This window comes from Suncus etruscus, chromosome 4, assembly GCF_024139225.1.
Source record: "Suncus etruscus isolate mSunEtr1 chromosome 4, mSunEtr1.pri.cur, whole genome shotgun sequence".
NCBI lineage: Eukaryota > Metazoa > Chordata > Mammalia > Eulipotyphla > Soricidae > Suncus > Suncus etruscus.
In genome coordinates, this window is record NC_064851.1 from 95,913,332 (window position 1) to 95,919,712 (window position 6,381).

Sequence of the window (6,381 nt, forward strand, 5' to 3'; positions counted from 1 at the left end):
TCTTGGTCTCCATGACTAACTGGTCAGTCCTGGAGGCCTTTGGCCAGCTGTCTGTCAAGATTCTCAGCCATGCCAGTAGAAGAGAAGCAGTAATCCTGGCATGTGGGATCTCTTTCTCCAGTTTGAAAAAGCATGGGATTGGAGTTTCCCTCCTCCCCCCTTCCCCCAGAGCCCAGTTGCCAGACGTGGCCCTGAAGACCAGTTTGGCATGGGGGGATCTCGGTCTCCTGGACTAGGTGGTGAGCCCAGGAGGCCATTGGCCAGCTCTATGCCCAGATTCCCCAGCCATACCCGTAGGAGAGGAGCAGGAATCCTGGCATGTGGGATCGTCTGGGTCCAGCTGCAGTCTCCCTCTGTACCTCCTCTTTTTATACAGTCAGTGTAAAGAACACAGCCTATGATAAGAATTAGGAGGCCTTATCTTTTCTTTACTTTTTAAAAAAATTTTTAGTATATATATAATCCTTCACCAGTGCATTCTCTATTCCTATTCTTGTTATCCTACTTTTAAAAATACTTATGTGTTTCATATTCTATGCATACTTGCATAATATTATATTAAAGTAAAAATAGACAATAGCAAGTATTCGTAGAAGAGAAAATAAAAACAAAAAATTCATCTTCTAAGCAAAATAAAAATGACACTTAAGTATTAAATAAACTGCAAACCTTTAGTAAGCCTACATAATGGGATATATATAGCAATTAAAAAGAATATTTCCAAAGATTCCTAAAAATATTAGAGAATAATATTTATAAGAGTTCAATGTTAGTAAAAGAAAAAACTAAATTGAAGTAATCTTACCAAATAAGAAATGCAAAAATTTACTAATAGTATTTTTATGAGTTGGTTTATGATTGATTTTCATTACGCATAACCACATTCAAAATTTTGTTTCAAAGCATATTTCATTTTTCTGTAATCACAAAAGAAAAACAGCTTTCGTCTGTGCTAAAAGATAATATATTATTTAGATTTCTATTCATTTATTCTTATTTTTGGAGCGGAGAGTTGTTTTGAGATACATCCATCATTATTCAGAATTTACTCCTGTGTGTTATTTGGGATCAAATCAGGGTTCGCCACATGTAAGGCAAGCACTTTACCCTTTCTAAACCTCTCTACCTCCAACCACTTTTACTCCTACCGTTTATTTTCTTTAAATATAAGTAAAACAAATCCTAATGCCTTAACCTGTTATCAGGAGACCTTTATGTGATAATTATTGTTATTGTTTTTTAGGGGATGGGTCACAATATGCAGTGCTCAGAGATTAGTCCAGGCTCTGTACTCAGTAATTACTCTTTGTGGTGCTCAATAGAGCATATGTGGTGCTGGAGTGAACTAGATTCATGTATATGCCTAGCAAGTGTATATATACCTGTACAGTCTCTCCAGCACATGTTGTAACAATTTTTGATGCTGATTAGATTCCTTTTCAATTCCTAATTCTTAAATTATCCTTGAAAATATATAGCAGATTTGTCCCAAACAAGCCTCTGGGATTGAATTTTTAATTTTGGAAAGCTGGGTCCTGAGTTTTGACATGCTTGAGTTTTTGCATTGGGAAATAGTATCATTATGGCACGTTAACCAGAAAGCCTCATAGAATGTCTAACTAACATCATGTCATATTATCTTGTGATTATCTGAGGTCTTTTGCACCTTAGACTCATTTTCTTCAATTCTGTTTCCTAGATTAGGTATGTTATTTTCTACCAAAATTCAAGATGACACGTGTCATGCAATCATTTCTTCAACTAAGAGGAGCAAGTTGTGTTCTATGGAGCAATTATGAGTCTAGTACTTTTTTTAATTAGACCCAGTTTGGTATCAGTAGACTTATACCAAAACAGAAGATATAAAAATACATAGAATGTCAGTTCTGAGATCTACATTTTAGAAATTATTGTTCTGGCATCTAGGTCAATTTAGAATAACAGCCCTTGGATGTGGCTGGATGGTGATGGGAGGGATGGAGGGGCCTTTCTCTACCAGCCCAGGCCACGCTTCTGCAACCCTCTCCAGCCAGCAGGTCTGAGGGTCAGGGTGATGGTGAGGAAAACTCACATCAGTCAGATTTCAGGAAACATTAGCTTTGTTCAGTGGAAGAAGCACGAAGAATATGCCCCAGCCTTCCTCAGACCCCTGCTTTTATCGACAAGAATCAGGTATCACACTAGGGTGGGAGCAGAATATCAAGTAAGGAATAATCCAAAATACTATCACCAGGTCACACCCTAGGGTGGGGCTCAATTATTGATTAGGGTAGGATCAGTAAAACAACAGGTCAAAGAATGATGAATATGTATGATTGAGACATGTTTCTATGGAGTCTGTGTCTCCTACACAGAACTAGATGTGAGGGACACTAGAATTTTCTACTAAGGATCCCAAGTATTCTTCTAAGTCAGTCAAGTATATTTCCAAATTTGCTCTCAGAATTCTCAGTTCAACCCCAATATTACTTTTAGGTCCAAGAGAAGGCCAAAAGACATCACATTGGAAGAAATAAAATTGGTGTAAGCTATAACACAATAGATATTCAACAAATGTTATTTGTTTGTTTGTTTTGGGGGGTTGGGCCACACCCAGTGATGCTCAGGGGTTACTCCAGGCAATGTGCTCAGAAAATGCTCCTGGCTTGGGGGGCCATATGGAAAGCTGGGGATCTAACGGAGGTCCATTTGGGGTCAGCCATGTGCAAGGAGAACACCCTGTCTTTGTCCGGCCCCTCAACAAATGTTATTATGTTGCACTACTTACATGGTATTTTCTGCTTTGAGACAGGAGAAAAATTAAACTTGAACATACAAATTTTACAGGGAGCAGTATTTTCATTTGATTTCATTTTAATGCAGAGAATTGAGCTCAGAGCATTTGAAGCAGGTGCTCTATTGTTCATTCACAACCCCTGTTGAGTCACACACAGCTCTATTTTCATTTTTAGTATCAAAAATATAGTCTTCCCCTTGTAACTAGTTTCCTGGCCCAATTCCAATATTATGTATTTAAGATAATTCCATTCCTCCCCCACTGGATACATTATTCTTCACTTCCCCCATAAAAACCATCATGTTATACTTGTGAAACAAAATAGTTTCTGTGTTTTACCACAAACACAAAAAATGACTACTTTGAATACATAGCCTCTTTATGTGAATAATTTGAGGGTTGTGTTCGGATTTATACATGTTTAATTCATAATGTTTCTAAATATTATAAATCCCATATCAATTTGTTCTATATTATAAGACACGTACTTTGGTAACAGCATCAATTTTTTACACTCCACAACAACATCAATTTTTGAAACAGAATTTGAGTCGAGATTAAGCAAAAGTAAACTTCAGAGCTAGCCTCTATACCATTGACCTCATATGCCGATAGTATTTTAAAAGCTGGAGCCATAGCAATTGTGACGTGGCTTGTCAAATGCTCAAGCAGCCACTGTGAATAATTTAAAAAATGTGAATTTAAGATAGAGTTGATCAGATTCAGAAGCTACCCAGCGAGCCAGTGAGTGAGTGAGAAATGGCTGCAGGTGGGGGTTTCCAGGCAGAGTGCTGACTGCTCTACCTGCAGAATCTCCACCGGGCTGTGCTTCTTCTGAGGAACTGAGCACCGGAAGGGAGCCCTGTCCTACCCTTCTCTGTCTTTCCTGAACTCTGGAAGCTCTCCTCAGAGCCCTGGGAAGCGAACCCCAAAGAAACTACATTCGGGAGCTACCCAGCGAGCCAGTGAGTGAGTGAGAAATGGCTGCAGGTGGGGGTTTCCAGGCAGAGTGCTGACTGCTCTAACTGCAGAATCTCCACCGGGCTGTGCTTCTTCTGAGGAACTGAGCACTGGAAGGGAGCCCTGTCCTACCCTTCTCTGTCTTTCCTGAACTCTGGAAGCTCTCCTCAGAGCCCTGGGAAGCGAACCCCAAAGAAACTACATTCAGAAGCTACCCAGCGAGCCAGTGAGTGAGTGAGAAATGGCTGCAGGTGGGGGTTTCCAGGCAGAGTGCTGACTGCTCTACCTGCAGAATCTCCACCGGGCTGTGCTTCTTCTGAGGAACTGAGCACCGGAAGGGAGCCCTGTCCTACCCTTCTCTGTCTTTCCTGAACTCTGGAAGCTCTCCTCAGAGCCCTGGGAAGCGAACCCCAAAGAAACTACATTCGGGAGCTACCCAGCGAGCCAGTGAGTGAGTGAGAAATGGCTGCAGGTGGGGGTTTCCAGGCAGGGTGCTGACTGCTCTACCTGCAGAATCTCCACCGGGCTGTGCTTCTTCTGAGGAACTGAGCACCGGAAGGGAGCCCTGTCCTACCCTTCTCTGTCTTTCCTGAACTCTGGAAGCTCTCCTCAGAGCCCTGGGAAGTGACCCCAAAGAAACTACATTCGGGAGCTACCCAGCGAGCCAGTGAGTGAGTGAGAAAAGGCTGCAGGTGGGGGTTTCCAGGCAGAGTGCTGACTGCTCTACCTGCAGAATCTCCACCGGGCTGTGCTTCTTCTGAGGAACTGAGCAACGGAAGGGAGCCCTGTCCTACCCTTCTCTGTCTTTCCTGAACTCTAGAAGCTCTCCTCAGAGCCCTGGGAAGCTAACTCCAAAGAAACTACATTCGGGAAGAGATAACAATGCTATCTGGGCAAAAGCCGGCTCCCTGTGTGTGACACCAGGCGGGGAAAATCCGCGAAAGTACACCGGCCCAGTGGGGCTCAACTGTGAAAGACTGTGAGTGTGACCTGTCTATGTCTGTCTACTGTCGTCTTGCGTGAAACTCTTGCGAGTGGGGCAAAGAGAGGCTCAGAGGAGCACGGCCGCTCCGCTTCGCTACGCGGCCGTGCACTCTTTCTAAGGAAAGAACTCCATTGCAACAAGAAGGAAAAATCACACTAAGAACGGCGCTATATCACAGAAGCAAACATTTCTCTCTGGACTGTCTTCTCTGTTGCATGCTCGGGCCTAAGATTTGACCCAGTGTGAGGCTTCATCCACGGAGGACTCCCCTCCCTTAGAGGCAAGTCAGCCCATCCAGAAAGGGAGGAGCCAGAGGAGTGTGCTGCCTACATCATATAGACAATGAATACCACCACAACACGTAGAAAAACCCACAATACAAGTGTGACAATGGGGAAACAACGCAGGCCAGCATCAGACATAGAGAATGAAGATGACAATTCTGAGGACCAGATAATGACTGAACAATTAATCAACCTCTCAGATAAGGACTTTAGACTAGCAATATGGAAGGTGCTCAACAGACTCCAAGAAACCATGGATCGAGTTGAACAGAACACTAATAAGAACCAAGAAAATATGAAGGCAGAAATGACAAAACTCCAAACTGAAATAACATGTCAACTAACAGGACTGAAAAAGTCAGTAAACGAAGTGAATGACAAAATGGATAAGCTCTGGGACAGGGTATCAGAAGCTGAGAATAGACTTGGTGCTGTGGAAGATGAGATACATAACAATTCCATACAGCAGGAGAGATTGGACAAAAAACTTAAAGCAAATGAGCAGACAATGGAAAAATTAGTCAAAGAATGGGAACAGACGAAAATAGAAGTCTATGATAAGATCAACAGAAACAACTTAAGAATCATTGGAGTCCCAGAGACCCAGGAAGAAAATTTCCAGGAAGAATCAATGGTCAAGAACATCATTAAAGAGAAACTTCCAGAGCTAAAGAATATATGTGATCAAATCCTGCATGCCCGAAGAGTACCAACCAAAAGAGACCCCAGAAAAACCACCCCAAGACACATCCTAGTCACAATGACAAATCCTACAGATAGAGACAGAATTCTGAAAACAGCAAGATCAAAAGGGGAAATCATGTTCAAGCAAGCTTCCCTGAGATTTACAGCAGACCTGTCACCAGAAACACTCAATGCCAGAAAGCAGTGGTGGGATATTGTGACAAGACTGAATGAAATGAATGCTTCACCCAGAATACTATACCCAGCAAAACTCACTTTCCGGTTTGATGGAAGAATACATGGTTTCACAGACAAAAAACAGCTCAGAAACTTCACAGACACAAAACCAGTCTTAAGAGAAAAACTGAAAGACCTAATCTAAGACAAGACTACCCAAAAGACACACCAAATTTTGAAATAAAGATGGCGTTAAATCCCAGGACAATTCTTTCTCTCAACGTCAATGGACTAAATGCACCAGTTAAGAGACACAGAGTGGCTAAATGGATCAAAAAACTCAATCCAACCTTCTGCTGCCTACAAGAAACGCACCTGAATAGTCAGAACAAACATAGACTCAAAATAAAAGGCTGGAGAAAAATTATCTAAGCAAACAACACCCATAAAAAAGCTGGAGTGGCCATACTAATATCAGATAATGCAAACTTTATACTCAGGAAGGTTGTAAGGGA

General features: G+C 42.0%; 1 pseudogene; it reads right to left on the reverse strand.

Annotated features, from left to right (window-relative positions):
* Positions 1–343: 343 nt before the first annotated feature.
* Positions 344–417, reverse strand: LOC126008029 (uncharacterized; annotated as a pseudogene).
* Positions 418–6,381: the final 5,964 nt, after the last annotated feature.